The sequence below is a fragment of the Cyprinus carpio genome, chromosome A14 (assembly GCF_018340385.1).
Source record: "Cyprinus carpio isolate SPL01 chromosome A14, ASM1834038v1, whole genome shotgun sequence".
Taxonomy (NCBI): Eukaryota; Metazoa; Chordata; class Actinopteri; order Cypriniformes; family Cyprinidae; genus Cyprinus; species Cyprinus carpio.
In genome coordinates this window covers 10,870,282-10,890,720 of record NC_056585.1, presented here as the reverse complement: position 1 = coordinate 10,890,720, position 20,439 = coordinate 10,870,282, and the positions used below count along the sequence as shown (strand labels likewise).

Sequence of the window (20,439 nt, the reverse complement as noted above, 5' to 3'; positions counted from 1 at the left end):
ATTAGTATTCAGCCCATCACGCCGACCCTAGCATGAGGTGCTACCTGGTTTTCAGAATGGAGCTTATTGAATACTACACAAAACATGCTATATACTGCCTACCACCTTTAAATATAGCATGAGAAACAAAATGCATTATACAAAAACAAAATTTAAACAGTACCTGCTGGAGCCAAAATCTTAAACCATGTCTGAGCTGGTTTGTGGGTCTTAGATGGTCTCTTGGGTAATTTCAAATGGGTTTGGGGAACTTTTAAACTGGGAGACCAACTCAAAACAGCTAAGACTAGCCAACCAGCATAGACTGTTTTAGGTAGGTTTTACCAGCTCGTTGTTGTCAAATAAATGTTTAATTCAATGCAGAATTTACAGCATGGTTCATTCTGTCATTCTGGCATTGTGCAAGGAAATTAAAAAACAAACTATTTGGTTTTTAAGATCTGCATTTTTAATAATACAAGGCATGCTGGGATAGCCCTGACTTATTATGCTTGTGCCATAAAGATCCTGTCTATCGATGCAGATTTTCAAACTGTTTATTCAGCTAGATTTACATGGAACTGGAGATAATAAACATTCATGCATGACTGCAGGACAAAACAACAAAATGTTCACCCACATTCCTCAGAGACACGATGGCCTCGAGATAAAGCTTCATATAATTCTCTGAACTTATTGTGAAAATATTATGGTGAATAAAATTAGACTGATTTGCTCAAAAAGTGCATTTAGAATTTGAATAAGCACCGTATGTAAAACTAAGAATCTCTTCCAAAACTTAGTGAACTCCCTTAAAGAAGAAGAAAGAAATATTTATTTAGCAGCAAATCAGCATATTAGAATGCTTTCTGAAGGATCATGATGTGACACTTAAGACTGGAGTAATGATGCTGAAAATTCAGCTTTGAATCACAAGAATAAATTATATTTTAAAATATATTAAATGTAAAACCGCTTTTTTAAATTTTAATAATATTTTACAATATTACTGTTTTTACTGTATTTTTAATCAAATAAATGCAGCCTTGGTGGCATAAGAGGCATCTTTCAACCCCAAACTTTTAAACAGTACTAGTGTTCATACTTTTGGTAACTACATTTTAAGACAGCATCCTAACTGCTCTACATAGGCAGCAACATAAACATCACTATTTTTTTATTTCAGTAGAGTAAACTCTGATAAGCATACAAATATGTAGCACACACAAACACAAACAAACAACAACAACTAAAACCAATAAAATAGTCAAATTTTAATTACTTTTGTCTGACATCTTGGATAGATCTGTTCTTATTAAGCTTGTTGCAGTGCATTAAGAGATTTGCTCATACATGAATGCAGATGCTGTCTTAGAATTTGGCCAAAACAATATCTTAGGTTGTGTACTGTATCATATCATATCATATGACAGCTCACTAGGATTTGGAACAGAGATTAAATCTGAGATTGGCCATTTCGAACATGATGGTTCATTATGATAAGACTAATCTATAATGGCGTGCTGTTGCATCTTTCTAGTCCTCTAAGTATAAACACTCTTGGCGCTGAGGAAATCTCCTTAGGTAGGGACAGGGCAGGGTTGTCATACCACTGTTTGGCTTGTTTCTTTGATTCTGATTTTATATTTGTTGTGTCTGGAGTCACTACAACCACATCTGAGTTATCAAGTCCAGCCGGGCTGCAGCACAGTGCTGTTGTTTTGGGAATGAGCTTGTCGAGCGGTTTAAGAGAGTGCATCCACTGCGGGAGAAAGTCCCAGCTGTATCTTCGGCAGGTGCATGGGACTGTGAGACTGTATCAGGTTGACCAGGAGGACAAAGATGGTGAGCGCTGCGAACGGCGCACCCACGCCAACCATGGCTTGCCATCCAGCCAGAGAGATGCCGAACAACAGGCAAGGCAGCATCAGAAAACAGACCAGAAGGTAGAGCACAGCAAACCAGCAGTACTTGGCAGTGCGTTCGCCCAGTGCAGATGCCATACAGATGGGCAGATGAGTGAACGGGACAGGATAAAGTAAAATCCCAAAAATATTGAAGTAAAAGGGAATATGAGAGTGCAAGAATAAAGCAAACTAGATTTTTCACTTATCTTATATGAGTGGGGCTGTGAATATGGGGTCTGTTTTTAAATATTCAGTATTATTTTTTGTAGCATTTTTAAATGTTAATATTTAGTAATATTATCGATTTGACCGCATTTACATTATCAGATGAGAATATAACTTAAACCAAATTCAGCTGGATGATTAAACTATTGTCTTCTTTACACTGCAAAAAAAATACAAATTTTCTTACTCAGTTTAAGATTGATTATTAATATTTTGTCTTGTTTTCATAAGAATGTATCAAACTTAAGAGAGTTTAAGCTTTAAACAACAAAAATATCTGCCAATGGGATAAAATAAATTTAATTCAAAGGGAAAACAAGTTTATTTTTCTTACCCCATTTGCAGATATATTTTCTTATTTTAATCATAAACTAACTTAATTTTGATACATTCTTCTGATTCTTCCTCTTTTTTATTCAGAAAACAAGACTTATATTATGCCATTTTACTTTTCAAGTTAAAGTATCTTGATTTAAGGATGTTTAGATATTTGTACTGGAAACCTGTACAACCTTGGTACTGTATACCAAAAATGAAAATTATACTGTACTTGCAGTAGCTCCAGTTACTTTATAGTGGTGACTTCTTTGCAATGACTTCTTTGCAATGACATATGTAGTGCATAGTAACAGTTTTAGTTATTCATGACATGATTCATAAATAAATGATGCAGAATGAGTTAAGCTCTAGGTTTAATATTTATGTTTAGGGATCTGAACAAATAGGGATCTGAGCAAGCACCAGTAAAAATACATAAATAAATGCATTAATGAAGAAAAGTGTCCAGAAGATACATTGTCCTCATCATCCAGTTGGAAAAGCAAGCAGATATTGGCATGAATTTTTGATAAGGTACAATAACTTTAGAAAACTGACATTTCCACTGTGCACTCAGTAATGGCTGTGTGTCACTCTCGTACCTGGCATGCAGCAGGAAGTTTCTCTCTGGGGCTGGCAAGAGCTGCGAGGATGGCTGTGGTGGTCGTGCCAATGTTGGAACCCAAGGTCAAAGGATACGCTCTATTGAGACTGATCACGCCAATGCCTGCAGGACTCAGAGACATAGAAAGCAAAACAGGTTTTGTCCAATCAGTGTTATGAAGCCGGTATGGCATTGTCTTTAGGTTTGAAATCCAAGACAGTTCGGATCTAAATGTTTGAAACCAGCTTGCAAAACGGCAGACAGAGTATCAGCTGTTTGTGAACATTTGTGAAAATGGACTTCATAGTTACTGAAATTGAAGTCCAAATATGAAGTCCAATTTAATAGTTGTGAAATTTGACTTCATAGTTAATTAGATACAGACCGTGTGACAACTTAATATTTTGTATTGTTTTTGAAATATGTCTCTTATGAAGTTGGAAAAAAAATAAACTCTGAACAGGAAAGCGCCGTTTTTCACGTTTTTTTTTCCATTGTCCAATCGAATGAATGGAGAGGCGAGCCTTCCATTGTGATGATGGAAGCTACAGTTGCTGGGAACATCCGTAAATTGCAATGATGGAGGAGAAACTTATGTTGCCGGGTTACCCGGAGCTGTATTTTTTTTTTTTTTTGCTAATATTACAGTTTACTTAGCAGCAAACCAAAGATTTTAGAGTGTTCACGCTATAATCCTTGATTAGACTGACAGGACAGCTGACTCAATGGTTGCCTAGCAACAACAACAACAACAAAACAGCAGCACACTGCTCTTTTCTAAATAAAAAAATAAAAAAATAATTAAAAATCAACCCAAAAAAAAAACAAAAACAGTTTGGTGCTCCTCACATTTTCAAACCTGAAAAATGCGTTCCATTTGATTGGGGCCTAGTATCAATCTGGTGAATCTCTGCTCTCTATACAACAAAACAAAACTTCTTCTGCTTTCCAGAATAAATAGGGACCTTTCAACTCTGCTGCTCTGTGTTTTACTGAAACCTGGCTGAAGGAAGCCATTCCGGACAGCGTGTTACATCTGCCGGGCTTCCAGCTGTTCAGAGCGGATCCTGACGCAAAATCAACCAGGAAATTGTGCGGCGGTGGGACATGCTTCTACATCAACAAAAGGTGGTGTACAGATGTAACAGCATTGAAGAAGATGTGCTGTCCAATTCTAGAAGCGCTTTTCATCAACTTTATGCCATTCTATTCACCGCGGGAGTTTTCCTCGTTCATTCCCGTAAGTGTTTACATTCTTCCGCAAGCGCACATGAGTGTGGCACTACAACAGCTGTCTGATCAAATCACAGAGTCCAAGTATTGTTGCTGTATGTCTGTTATAATTATTCTCTGGGACTTTAATAAAGCAAATCTCTCACGTGAACTGCCAAACTACAAACAACATGTTACATGTCCTACCAGAGACAGTAATGTACTGGACCACTGTTTTACCACAATAAAGGATGCATATCACTCTGTCCCATGGTCACATTTGGGGCTCTCTGATCACTGTTTGGTTAATCTTATACTGACCTACAGGCAGAAACTGAAATCAGCTAAACCTGTAACTAGGACTGTAAAAAGATGAACTAATGAAGCAGAGCGGGATTTACAAGCCTGCTTCAACTGCACTGATTAGAATGTTTTTGAAGCTGCTGCCACTGATCTGGACAAGCTCACAGAGACTACATCATACATTCGTTTTTGTGAGGATATGTGCATTCCTACCAGGACGCATTTAACTTACAACAAGGACAAACCGTGGTTCACTGCAAAACTCACACAGCTCTGTCAGGCCAAAGAAGATGAAGAAGAAGAATTCATTTCATAAGGAAATAATTTCACTCCTTACAAAACTATGCTGTGCTTTATCCATTTACCCACTGTCATATTCATGTCATATTCATATTAATGTAATTTTTATTTATATATAATATATATTTATACATTTAAATATTTCTTTATTTGTGAAAAATACTGTAATAGGATTACAGAATCAAGTCGTCATCTAATGACATCACAGGGTTTCTGTCCCTTTGTCAGCATTGATTATCTTTTAACCCTCTTTCTACTATTAATAATACGACCAGTGACACCTAAACTCTTCAGGGACTTTAATATATGATGATCTCCATAGTAACTGTAATCTCAAAGACACAGAGGGATCCCCATTGCCTGAAAAGTTAATAATTATCACAATCACGCTGCAGCTGATGAATCATTTCCAGATAATGGGTGTAAATTAATGATAAAAAAAAATTGAACGGGAAAGCACCATCATTTTGCCTGATTTCACAGAGGTGCAGTTAATATTTAATTTGAGCCAAAAGCACCATTAGTGACTAGTTCACTCCCACATTTGCTCTACATTTGAGCGTGTTTGAAGAAAACACCAGGGTGAACATCAAAAATTTAAATTTAATCATAACTGCTTATTATTTGTTTTATTAATTTATAGTGAAACAAAACAGCTGAATTGTCACACATGGTTTTGTAAAAGTATTGCAGTTAAAAGGGTACCATGTAAAAAATAATAACTTTTGAACTTAGGACTTATTGCAAAAGTTTTCTAGCTCATTTAAAGTGGTTGCACATCAAACCATGAAAATACAATCCCCTAGACTGATTTTCACAGCCGCCTCAAACTTCATTTCAGTTCAAGTCTATAGTTTAGCCAAAAAAATGCAATAAAATCTGCTGATTTTGTTTACTTGACTGTTGCATGCTCATTTTTTACATTCCTGGCCTACATTATGAACATCTAAAAAGCCATTTTGGACTCGGGTGGATGTATTATTAATGTGTTTTTGACAATCTTGTGCTGCTGCCTGCTGGTCGTCTCATTCATGCGATGTCAACAATGAGCTTTTGTTGGCAGGGTCACTTCTAATAAAACGATCTGCTGAAGAAGTCATTCATTAGAGATGCACCAATGAGTGGAGTCATAGCCGAGATGAAAACAGAGCTGCTCTGGATGGTAAAGGTCATTCCTGCTCCCATCAACAGGGCCAGATATCCTGACAGCCAGCCGAGAGGGTACAGGAAATCTATATGGAGTTAAAAATTGACACAGAAGAGACAGCTATTGACCTACAGTAAGAATATAGAGCTGTTTGCCTATATGAAACAAAAATTACAAAAGAATAGGGGTGGTAATGGTACACAAAAATGATTATTTGATATGTACCTTGGTTTTGAAGTCAGGGTTCAGTAAGTTTACGGTACAGCAGGGAGCAAAACTAAACATAAAATTGTTTTTTTTTTTTGTGTGTTTGCTGAGCAAACTGTGGCTCTGTCTTTAAATTAATGTATTAATAATTACATTTTTAAAGATAAAAAAAAAAATCTATCTCAGGTAATGCTGTAAACTATAGGGAGCCCGATTACTTGCACATCACTATAATATTAAAAATTCAGATAAACAACAGTTGCTATTATTTCTTTTGCAAACAAACAAGCTATGGACAATAAATGAGTTGACTTATGTAAGTATAATATTACGTAAATATAATTCTCTGTGAGGTTTTGTTTATCATCACTTATACAGTAATCTGTCACACCACATCAAAGAGCGCCAAAACGGAATTTATTGTTTGAAATTCCTTAAAAAAATGGATAGAATTTGCAAAATAAGGCTTTGTTTCTTATGTTTAAAAATAATTAACAAAAAAATTCAAATAAGTAAAAATAGCAAAGAAAGAGAAAGAAATTAAATGATGAGAAAGTACATAATTAAAATATGAAAACCACAAAAAAAAAGAAAAAAAAGAAAGAAATAAAATAAATTATAAATAAATAAATACATTTACAATAAATATATAGAAGGTAAATAGATATAAATAAATAAAAATATAAATAAAAATGAAATACAAAATAAAAATAAATAGATATATAGTTTGTATGTGTGTACACACACACACACACACACACACACACACACACACATACAGAAAGACTTATATATAACATTTAAGTGGATTCTCCATAGACGTAATGTTTTTTTATTATTTATTTATTTCAGGTTTATTTGACAGGGACAATGCACATCAATAATACATAAGTGTACAATGTGCCAGAATTAGCCAGAAGGCTATTTTGCATCTGCAGTCCCTGGACTGATGGTAAAATTGTCACCCAAAAAAATATAAAGAATTAATCAGTACTTGATTGTTGGTTAATTTAAAATACATATACCATTTACACTATTCCTAAAAAAAAAAAAAAACAATCTATCAATAATATCATACCAGTATACAGACAAAGATAATGTAAGCATACAGACAAATAATCATTCAATGAGACCTAAACCAAACAACCTCATATACATAACATAAAAATCTCAAACTAGCAGAGCAGAAAAGACAAGACAGCAGCAGAGTTTAATTTATAAGATTAATGTTGAGAATGCTGACTCTCAATTAACCACTTCTTTAAGTGAAACTTAAAGGGATACTCCATCCCAAAATGAAAATTTTGTCATTATTCACTTACCCCCATGTCGTTCCAAACCCGTAAAAGCTTTGTTCATCTTCAAAACACAATTTAAGATATTTTGGATGAAAACAGGGAGGCTTGAGACTGTCCCATAGACTGGCAAATAAATAACAGTGTCAAGGTCCAGGAAAGTATGAAAAGCATCGTCAGAATAGTCCATCTGCCATCAGTGATTCAACCGTAACGTTATGAAGCAACTGAGAATACTTTTTGTACATGAAGAAAACAAAAATAACGACTTTATTCAACAATTCCTCTCCTCTGTGTCTCTCCAAATCAGCATAGCACCATTTTGGCAATTCTGAGCAGATTGAACCTTGCGGGACACCTGCTAACAAAGAAACAACACCTGATTGATAATTCTTCACTCTTACCAACTGAGACTAATGTGTTAAATATGATTCTACCCATTTAATGGTGTCTACTGAACAATTCAATGCATTCAATCTAGATAAGAGAATTCCATGATTAATGGTATCTAAGGCCGATTATAAATCTAGGAAGACAGCACCAACAACCTCTCCTCGATCCAGCAATAAGTTAACTTAATCAGTTGAGTGATTAGTACGGAAACCAAACTGATGTGGGTGTAAAGGATAAGCACTGGTTTTTAAATGATTTATCATTTGTTCTGCAACTAGTTTTTTGGCCACTTTGGAAACCACGGGCAAAATACTAACAGGTCTGTAGTTGCTGATGGACAGACGATCGCCTCCTTTTAATATGGGAATTACAGCAACTAATTTCCAAATATTTGGGAATATCCCATGAGTAAATAAGAGATTTACAATTTTTGTAATCGGGTTGACTAATACTTCAGAAAGCTCTTTCAAAGTACATGTATTTGTCCCAGTGACATCTTTAGCTCGAGATGGCCTAAGGGATCTAATCACTCTCATCAAATCTGACTCAGTGATAGATTCTATGCTGAAAGTTGGTTCAGTCTAACTTGACAAAAAGTGTCCTTATACTTAGGAGTAAAATACTTAATGATATTTTCTACTGAATCAATGTAATAATTGTTGAGAATAACAGATACTTCAGCTTGCTTATTCTGAAGTTTTCCGTCAACAACGAGTTCAAGTGATTTAGGATGTATAGAATTATGTCCCATTAATATTTTGAACTGACTCCAAATAGATTTAGTATTGGCTCCTGCTTTTTCTATTATAGTCAGAAAGAAATTAGCTTTAGCTACCCTTAGTTCTTTAACTGCTCTATTTCATAATATAGTAAAAGTATATCAATTGCTGCTTACTTAAGATTTAACTGAAACCTTAAGGGACATATCCCGTTTTTTGATTAAATTCAAGATTTTTATGTTCATCCAAGGAATGGTGTTCTTCTTCTTCCTACTTCTTTGACTGCATGCAAATTCATAAAATAATCTCTGCAGTTTACCTGTGAATCTTTTGCTGTCTTCTTCTGGTGATTTCCCTAAAAGCACTGTCTCCCAATTAATGCTCTGGACAGCACTTATAAAGTGACCTTGCATATTTTTGGGGATATTTGAAGATTCTGTATCTTGGACAAACAGAGTGAACGTTTATTTGTTAGCTTCCTGGCTATCATAATCAAATTATGATCTGAAAGTCCAGTCAGTATATTAAAGGATTTGAAAATTTTTGTTCTATTACTAAATATTAAATCTATTTGTGTTCTTGTTGAATTTGCTACTCTAGTGGAGGGGTGGCGAACAACTGTCCTAGAGAGCCGCAGCCCTGCAGAGTTCAGCTTCAACCCTAATTAAAACTCACCTGCCAGGGCTGCGGCTCTCCAGGACCGATGTTCGCCACCCCTGCTCTAGTGGGCCCATTTATCAATTGTGTAAGGTCAAAGTCATTAGTGATCTGTTTTAAAGTTTTTCTTGCCGATTTTTCCTCCCAATTAATGTTAAAATGTCCCATGATTTATAACTTTGTATATTTAGATGCCCTCCTAAAATGCCCCTGGGCTTTAATTAACGGTCCCAGATTATTCTTGAATGACTTACAGTTTGGAATATGTTTAGTTTCCTATTTTTAGCAGTTGCAAAATTTAAAGCCTTTTTTTCGCACCAGTAACGTTAGATGTCCTTTGATCCGGTAGCATCTTGGTTGTAGATCTTGTTTTTTCCCGCTAACAGTGTCAATATAGATGGGTCTATTGATTATAGTTCACAGTTTCTGAATGAGTAGCCCACACATATTTCGGAGTGTTTGTCACCTTTATTTTTTTAGAATGAGTTCGATCGGTTCAACCCAATATTCAATGCTTCAGCGATGCAATTATAGACCGTTCTTTCCACCGCTGCCTCCCCCTGGGCACTTCTGAGACAAGCCCCCGGAACCCAGACAGGCAACGCATATCCAGCAGTGCCCACGGAGCAGAGGTGATGATCAAGATTAGTTTGTTTTATCTGTTCAGTTGGCATTTTGTTACAAACAAGAGTGCGTAGGCCTACCTGTGAATCAGCAATGTTGCCTTTTGAAACAGCGATATTAACTTACTCTAGCGGGGAGGGATATCTCCAGATAGTAGTAAGCAAATTGTAATTAGCAAAGCGTTGGTTTGTTGTATCTTGGTTGAAGACTTGTACTTCCTTGTCCAGTGATACCATTGTGGATAAATAATTATTGCCAACACATGTTTTCCAGAGCCGAAGTTTGTTAAGGCTCCCATTGTTAGTTCAATATTTGTTTGGTCAAAATCAGTCTGATCTACATAAAAATATTGATATGGATGCTTGTTTTTACCCAATTTTGTTGTGGTTAAATTGAAATCAATAGATCTCAATATATTTAAAATCAGTCCATAAAAGAACATTGCTATTATTGCCCCTGTCTTGCCAGTGCCGATGCCAAATTTTGCACCTACTGCCATCTTGACCTTCATTCAAGACCCCCAATTATACAGCACAAAACTGTATTTTCTATTCTTCTATCCCCTTAGTGTGTGTGTGCTTGGTTTATTATGGGGACATAAATGTCTAACGACATGGGTGTTACTACATAAACATTGTTAATGAGGTTAACACTTCCTGCGTCCTCATAAACCAAAAAGCTTAAAAAGCTTATGAAAAAATTCCAGCAGTTTTGTGTGAGGGGTAGGTTTAGGGGTAGGGTTAGAGTAATCCTGGACAGGAGAAATTAGACATTACAATTTTAAATTGCTCTAAAAATACACACACATTTCTCTGTGTTGATCTGCGAGATGATATTCTGTGGTATCCAGGTGAGATCACTGTCCTTACCACAATGCAGTTCAGTGGAGCAGTTCTGGGCGGCAGCTGCTGTCACATTCACTGAGGACTGGAGGGGGAGAAAGAGCAATATTTCCCTGAAAACTACTGCAGAACAGAAAAGACTACTGATTTTCTTGTGAAATATGGTCGGTTGGAGTGGATAAACAAGAGAAGGTGACACACAGTCTTGTGAACTGTGACAAGATAGTGTAGAGTGGATGACAAGTGGCAGAATGACTGACAGCAGATCATCCAGAAAGGAAAGGTGTTTTCTCAATTGTCTGTAAGTGCCTGAAAAATCCTATCCAAACACAACTTGACCGGGAAAAGTTTACTCATGAAGCATTGACTGTCTACAAAATTAACACAAAATGCATGAGGGTAAAACTCATAAACCCTGTCAGAACGTGTTTAAAGGTAATGAAAATTAAACAAAAATTCTGTATTTTATTTTATAATTTATAATATTATTAAAGAATTTATAGTTATTTATAAAAATGTCTTTTGTCTCTTTATTTTGTATTTTTATTTATAATATTATTATAGTATTTATTTTTATTTACTTATTCATTTATGCAAACAACTAATTAGAGCTAAATTTCATTATCTTTTTCATTGAAAAGAAAAAGAAACTCCAGATTAATGGGAAAATTTATAGGTAAAAATGTATGGGTAAATTTGTGAGGTGTACAGGTTAGGAGCATGAAAAATGTTTGTGTCAGGAGAAAGTTACCACAGAAATGCACGAGGCTGTAATTCCTCATGGACTCGTCGCCTAGAGCAATGCCCGTTATTACTGATTTATCCAGCTAGAAGGCCAAGATGCCACAGTCAATATCAGACTCTCTGTGTCACTGTAGGCGAGTACAGAAAATACAGCCTGACACAAAATATTCTGCATATCTCAACACTCAAAGAAACATGAGCAAGTCTAAAAACATATTGCATGCACACAAACACACACACCTGTATGATGAGTTTGGTGAAGGGTTCAGTGAGCATCTTCAGCAGTTCAGGTACTTCTCTGCTGTGCAGCTGAAAGCTGCTGACAGTGACTCTGGCCAGATAACTCACCAGACCGGACATGAACCTCAACCAGCAGCAGCACCAGCACAGACAGCCAGTTAAAACAGTCATGGATCGTCACCCCAGCAAACGCCCTTGAAAACGGGAGCACAGGAGGTAAAGATTTTTTTTAAAAAAATACACATGATCACTTTAGATAAAAAATAATAATAATAATAATTAAATGTATAGATGGAAAATAATTAAATAAAAGGATTATGTATTTAATAAAAATTAATGGAAAAAAATAAAATGTCAAGAGAGAACAAGAAGACAGGAGGATAATAAAACTTTTTTATTTTTTATTTAATAATAATAATAATAATAATAATAATAATGATAAATGTATTAATGAATTAATTAAAAGTAAATGAATAGATTAGCAAAATTACACAAAATATAAAGACTAGTTTTTAGAAAAACATATAATTAAGTGACTTTATGCTTAAAAAAATAACAAATATCTGCCAGTGGAGTCATTTGATTTGTTTATTTTTCTGACCACATCTGCAGATTTTTTATTTATTTATTTATTTATTTTGCTGTTTTAAGTATAAACTCACTTAATTTTATTTATTTATTTTTTTTTATTTCAGAAAACAAGACTTAATACCTTAAGTACTTTTGCTTTCATGTAAATGTATCTTGAATTGAGATATTTGTATTGGTAAAAAAAAAAAAAAAAAAAAAAAAAAACCTGTGGAGGAAAATACTTGAATATTGCATCACAATTTACACCTTAGTAAGTCATTTCAGTGACCGTTTTGGCATTTTGATAACAGATTAGAAAGAAAATTTGTTTTCTTTGGAAAAATATTCACTGATAAATTATTCACAAAAAGACGTAGAACATGCATTGACAATGTAAATGGGGATTTTTTTGATTTTGGACATCAATTCTGCCCAAATTAAGAATGCGTTTTGCAAATAAACGAATTAATACTTTAAGTGATCAGCAGGGTTGTATGCCAGTTTGATTAAATACTGATGAAAAGGTGATGGTGAAAATCATTGGGTACCGTTCAAACTTGTTCCTCTCTCCTGCCTGCATCAGGCAACAATGCTGTTGGTGACAGAAGTGCGAATGTTGGAGCCCATGGGGACGGCTGACTTCACTTCAAGCACTACACACATACATCACATAAATCATAAAGCATGGCCAATAGCAGTAGTGATGCTTGCTTTAGCAAATACCACTAACTATCGTCCATCTCCTCTCTTCTATAACAGCAGATCTTCATTTATTTTTCATTTGTTTCTTAAATAATCATTAGAATTAAGTCAAGTTTCCATTCAGATACTATAAATGTGTAGTTTAGCATCAGTAATTGCAGTAATTACTGTCCCTCACCCTGCTGGGGTGTGCAGCTGCAGTGAAACGTGGCTCGTGTTTTAGCTGAAGGGTGAACAGACGCACTCCAGACATCCATCAGCTTCAATTCATTTACTCAGAGAAAATGTGCTAAAAATGTATACTAACCCTCAGGCCATGCAAGAGCACTGCAGTCATTCATTTGATTTATTTTGTTTACTTAGGGAAATTGTGGTAAAATTGTGTACATCAATTGCAAAAAAAAAAAAAAAAAAAAAATATCAAGATGTTTAAACTTTAAACAATTGCTTCTGCTAAAAATACAAGCCCATAATTCATAATATTGCTTCCTCCAGTGAAAAAGTCCATCCCTTGTTGTCCTCAGACATCAAAATCCACCAACATATTTATTTAGAACTGTTTTGGACTGTTTTCACTTGTAAATGGTGCTTGATCTGTGAATATTTCTCCCCTGATGTAAACGAACTGTTTTGGACTGTTGACAGAAGGGCGGGGTTTCAGTACAAAGAACATATTCCTTTAACTGGAGTGATGTGGAATGCATTTTGTTTATCATGTGTGAATATTTATTTGATTATGTAAAAGAGGTTGAGTTTTGAAAGATTGGCGGGGAGAACAAATTGTTAAATTCTGCATTGTGTATTTTTCATATGTGGTTTTAGTCATTTGGACTTGATAGTAGCATCTATATATTAAAACCCTTTATTGTGTCAAACATAAGCTCATTAACCCAAACAAAATTTCCTAATTAAATTGTTGCATCTGTTGTGATTTCACCTGAACTCTGATGTTTAGTTGGAATGAGCTCTGACACAGTCACACTTCACAAGCTTCTCAGACTCTGAGGCCACTGCTGCATATGTACAAACTAATTAGCTCATCCGTGAGAGATGCCACTTGATTAAAGCAGGAACAACATCTAGAGATAAGGCTTTCTAGAAATAATTTGGAATAACCAAAAAAGGACACGGTTGCATCATCCAGGGCTAAGTTTTGCAAAAGAGCAAAGTATCTGCAAGTCAACAGTTTTACAAAGTTTGAATAAAGCCACGAGTTGCAGCTGTTTTGTTAACAGACAACTTAAATGGAACTTTGGATGTCATGATGTTTTGGATCAGATACAAAGTTGAGCTACTGTCAAAAGGCTTTTAAAATAAAGCTGACCTCAAAGGCAATGTCCCAAGATTTAATTACTTTTAAGTCCTTATTTTACATCTGTCTGCATAAGTTAATATACCAACTTTTCAAACAACCCCTACTGCATATCAACCTTAGAAATACTGACTGTAGGCCAGTGATGGGTTTACAGTATTTATGCATTCAAATGCATACCTACTGTATGCAGAACATGCTTCTACTTTTCTGCAAAAATGCTTATGCTCCCCAAGCCTGCATTTATTTGATCAAAAATGTAGTAAAAACAGTAACATTTTGACATATTATGATTTAAAACGACTACTTTTGTATTTAAATATATTTTAAAGTATAATTTATTCCTGTGATCAAAGCTGAATTTTCAGCATCATTACTCCAGTATTCAGTGCCACATTATCCTTCAGAAATCATTCTAATATGCTGATTTGCTGCTCAAGAAACATTTCTGATTATTAATGTTGAAAACAGTTGTGCTGCATACTGATTTTGTAGAAAATGTAATACATTTTTCATGATTCTTTGATGAATAGAAAGTCCAAAAGATCAGCCTTTATTTAAAATAGGAAACTTTTTAGCATTATTAATGTCTTTACTGTCACTTTCAGTCTATTTAATGCATTCTTGATCAATAACAGTTATAAATGCTTTTTAAAAAGGTTACCAACCCCAAAATGTTGAACAGTAGTGTACTTAAGTTAATTAAACTGTAATCAATTGACAGACAGAATGAGAGGATATTAATCTGAGGTTGTTGGTTTAGTCTAGAAATCTGACTGTACTAAAAAACGAGTTGTGTTTCTTAGATCCAGATGAGACCAAGCTGACTATAATAGATGTAGAAGTACTGGAGCTCTGGACCAGAACCGTGACCAGTATCCCCACCATAAGTCCTGCTATGGGGTTGGATAGGATGGCATTGTAACTAGGTTTGATATCATAATCTTAAAGGGACCAGTCCACCCAAAAAAGAACATTTACTCACCCTCATGTCACTGCAAACCAACATGACTCTGTTTCTTATTTGGAACACAAATGTTGCGCACAATGAAACTGTATAGGGAAAATACTGTTGATTATTAGGATTTCATTTTATTCCATCTGTCCCTATTCATTTTCACTTTATTGAAAAGAAAAACAAAACATGAATGTTCTAGTGAACAACATTTTTTGTGTTCCACAGAAAAAGGTATTTGAATAGGTCTGACAAGTGAATAATGAAAAAAAAAAAAAATTTTAGCTGAACTGACCCTTTAACAGAATGCTATGATTTGTTTTAGTGCAGATGACATGCACCACTGCACTGAATGCTGAAGTTAAACATGCATCCCCTGTAAACTAATGAACTGTGAAGACATATCTCCACGTCTGTCCTCGCTGGTCTTTGTGGTCACTACCAGAGGAGAGCAAACCTCTATAGATATTCTAATACATTTTCAGCTACACAATGTTCCTGTCTCAATGTTGTCAATGTGCGCGTGAGCTGATTTATTAACATTGTTACATTGTAGATTTAAAAATGGAATGCAAAAGCCTAAAAAGTCCTGCAAAATTCATACAGAACATTTGACTTAGACACACAGTGGACTTTGGGAAGTTGTCCTGCTTCCCAGGATTTGGATGAAGGACGGTCAGCATCAGTGTTGAAGGTCTGGTCATGGCACCTGCTCACCAGGTCCAGAACTGTGCTGTTATTTCTGGGGTCATGACCCCCAGCTGGGTCAGAAAGAAAAAAAAAATAAAGAAGAAATAAAGCATAAATATTAAGGCACTTATGCTTTATTCTATAGAGTGGCCCCAAAAACAACTTGAACACTTAAACACATCTGTTCTTACATCATAACTCGACAAACTTCTTTTAGTGAAATGTTTTCTTGTAAACTGTGCTTCTGGTGTTCTGTTTTAAAATAAATGCCATTTGGTCTCATTTTTTGTAATATAATGCAACAACATTGTGACATATTAAGTGTGACTTAAGTGTCCAAATACTTTATGGGGGCCTGACATGTGATATGTGTGTATGCCCATACGGAAATGCAATATATTACATATAATGCTCTATATTAAGTATACAGTATACAGTACATATACAGTATGTTTCCTATCAGGTGATATATAATTTTCGCAAATGTACATTCTGTAGTAGACGAATGTATTAATTTGTATACAGTATGCACATATTCTAACAATATGCACATTATCATTTATATGTAGCAATATTATATATGTCAACAATATTTTTCTTTATATATTCAACTTCACTAAAACAACATATACATAAAATATATGTTTGTTTATGTATGGTTTTGTCTTTTTTTAAATACATGTCTATCTTGTATATTTACTTATATAATATCAACATGTATTGACAGATTTTAGGATGGATTTACGTGTACATGACACGCATCACAATATGTACAGTATTACACAAACAAATATTTGTTAATATATGGAATTGTAAAAACTTTGAAAATGAAAATGAATTTTCAGCATCATTAATCCAGTCTTCAGTGTCAGAAATCATTTTAATATGCTGATTTGCTGCTTAATTAATAAACATTATTATTGAAAACCTGACAATTTAACTTGAAAATAAATGTTTAAATGTTTCTGACATCTTAACATTGAAGCTGGTAGTTTGCGCTACAGTGGTGATTCTGACTGGTCGTGAGGATATGTTGCAGTCTGTGTAGAGATCAAAATGTATTTCATGACCATTTCCATTTGTTGCACATTGATCTTTGACTAGAAGGTGTTCAGTTTTTTCCATTTAAAGGTTACAGTTACAACAAACAGGATTTGCATGTTTAAATTCATTTGCAAAGGATAGTAGTCTTCTACAGCATACCGATTTGGAACACTTAGGAGGATGAATACTTAATAAAAATGCTCGCTTTGGGTGAACAACTCTAGTATTTGTTCAGACATAAAAATAAATAACCTGCTGTTATTTCAGATCTATTATTGTTTAATTAATTTATTGCTTATTTGCTTTTTCCTGATGATCTTTTATATAAGTTAATGCTTGTTAAGATAGTGAAGATGACAGCACATTCATGGCGTTCCCATCTGAATGCCTCCACAGCCATCAGCTTTGTTTCACAGGTTCTCTGTTTTAATAACAGGTAAATGTGCTTTTTATGTCAAGGTTACTGTCGAACACGCAGTCTGTCTGAAAAGAGCTATCACAGGACAACATACTAATGCGTTTTTGAAAGCAGGAGCTCTTGAATGTCAGAGCAATTAAGGTGAATGACAGATTATGTTCTTGTTCAGTGGACGCAACATCGTCACAGGTGCCACTTCTTGTGTTCGTGGATGTTCAAGGAACACACATTTAATCTAGGTTTTAGTTAAAAGCACTGTATGGAAGTTTTATTTTACCTTGAAATATCAGTTTCAAAATGGTGAATAGCTTCTGCTTATTTCCCACGCTCTCTTATGTGGCTCCGCCCCTTTTCAGCGCTGCGCTCATTTTATTCTGTATAGCATACTGCGTTTGTATTTCCACAACATAAAGGTAAGGTCATAAAAACTTATGAATGACATGAGTGCCGGGATCCAAACACCACGCTCCAACATGAAACTGGACACACAGACGAGAGCACACAGCTCAAGCCCTCTCAGAGTGCGTTTTTATTTCCGCGTGTTTAAGTAGTATGTAACGAAAAGATGGGTGTGTCTGGAGTGTGTTGACAGAACCCTGCGTCCCTTATAAGGAAGTGACAGAAACATGAGTCCCTAATATGTCGGCACAAGACCAGAACAAACAAAACACCACAAGACCGACACACAACAACAGACAACACATGTGGGAAATCAAAACACGGAGACAAAGAGGGGAGGGAGGGAGGAGGGCCAAGTCAGCCAACAGGAAAGCCTAGACAATCATTAAAGGGACAAAGTAGGGTGTGAGGGTTGAGCCAGGGAGGCTCAAGCAGTCCAGGAGTCCTGGCAGGAGGTCATTGTGGAGCTGGAGAGATGGACCAGGGAGGCTCCGGCTGTTCAGGAGTTCTGGCTGAAAGGAAATACTATGAAGGTGACAGTCCCATGCAGAGTTTTGCCAGTGTAGTGGGCATGGGTCTGGCTAGCCTACAAAATAGGCACAAGAGTCATTTTGGAGTAGTTCCAGGGCTTAGAAGTGAACTCTTGAGACCTCAGGGCTGGAGCAGACTCTGGGACCGCCTGTGTGTTCATGACTGGGAAAACATACTGCTCTGGGACAGCCTCCATGTCCACAAAAGGCTCTGGCTGGCAGACTTGTCCATAGTCAGAGGAAGACGTGTGCATTTTCCAGGTAAGCAGAACAGCCAAAACATAGGTGAAGACAGCCCTTTTGGCCATGGCAGAACTAACTGGGAAAACGGGTGGCTCTTGAACAACCTCCAGGCCGGGAGCGGGCTCTGGAACAGCCTCTGGAGCACCAACAGGACTGGAGGAAGCCAGCTGAATAGTGTATGCAGCCCAGACACACATAACAGCGGCAACGTACAAGGAGAGGGTAGCCTCTTCAACCGCAACAGGACAGACAGGAACAGTGGGGTGCTCAGGGACCGCCTCCATGGCCATAACAGGGAGCTCTGGGACTACTACACTTGGGGGCTCTGGGACCCCCAGGAGTTGTGGTAATAGTGAGCTCTGGGCTTACCACCTCTGGGGGTACTGCAGCATTTTCAGCCACCTCTGGGGGGCGCTGCAGCCTTCTCTGCCAACTCCGGGAGTGCAGCAGCATCTTCAGCCACTATCAGGGGCACTGCAGCCTCATCATGGATTTCTAGGGGTGTTGCAGCAATAGATGGTTTCAGTGGGTGCACGCACCTGGCCCGAAGTTAGCTTCCGGTTGGTGTTTGTTTATCAGTCTGGCTATAGCACCGTCTACAAACGCAGTTAAAGTAAAGGTGATGAGTAGAATGAAGTTGGGCTCAGGTGGTTGTGCTGTGGATTGTTGTTTCCCATTTATTTGTGGTGCTCACAATATCAAAACTGACCGATTTTTCAAAAGGCTTTGTTGAATAAACATGAGCATGTACTGCACGTTTAAAAATCAAAACAAGGCACGGGTGTTTTTATATCACTGTATTTCTGAAGGAAGACTGTCTTTAATTAGTCTATTCAATTTTCTATGTCATTTTCATTTCATCTTGCATGTTTTATGCCTGATAATGCAACTTTTTCATTGACTCCCCCTTGCCGAAGAGAAAGGAGCCTACACAAAACACAACACACGTAGACAGAAGAGCGCTCAGCCAGGTGAACTCAAGACCACACACTCCCACTACAAGACAGAACATGAATAAACAAAACCATGAATAACACTAGACTGAAGTGACAGAACCCTGACATTGTGTAGTGTAATTTTTGTTATTCTAGACTGGATTGCCTAGACTTCGAATTGCCTTCGTTGTGATCCTAACACTGTATCTAGATTGGACCAGTGATGGCGGGACACACCAAGCCGACGATCGGCCGTTTGCCATCGTCGGGGCAGCGGCGAGCGATGGTCAGGCTAGTTTGTTTGATTTGTTCCACTCGTCGGCTCTCGTCTGGCTCACGTCGGCAGCAGTTTGCCCGATTCAACATGTTGAATCAGCATCAGGGATGTCGGGGCCGTCAGCGTGAGTGAGAGCTCTGACTGGATGTTCAGTGCAGCGAACAAGTCAGTGCCCAAGAATTAAAGCAAAAGTGATGAAATCAAGCATGAGAATGAAAGCGGTAATGACAGAAGGCTGTTTAAATGTTACGTGATCTTTCCCAATCATTCTAATACGTAAATGTTTTCAGAACAACATGAGCTGCTTAAAATTATTAAAGTTATCAACTTTACTGATATTCAAAATGGTTAGCAAGCGCTGCTTTGTTTACATTACGTATATCTTTGTTTCGGTTTCTCCTTTTGAATAACAAATATATACTAATAATAGCTGCTGATATGAACAGCTCGTTCCTCTCACGCATGCGCAGAACGCACGTATTAGTTAGCCGTAAAAATAAATACACTGACTGAACAAACAAAAATGAGGAGATTAAAAAACTGTCTAAAAATGATCCAGAGTTTCTGTTATCATACAGAAGTACAGTACTGGTCAAAGGTTTGGACACATTACTATTTTTAATGTTTTTGAAAGAAATCTTTTACGTT

The 20,439-nt window shown here is 36.4% G+C and overlaps 1 pseudogene; it reads right to left on the bottom strand.

Moving 5' to 3' along the window:
• Positions 1-1,489: 1,489 nt before the first annotated feature.
• LOC109109013 lies at positions 1,490-18,869 on the bottom strand (annotated as a pseudogene).
• Positions 18,870-20,439: the final 1,570 nt, after the last annotated feature.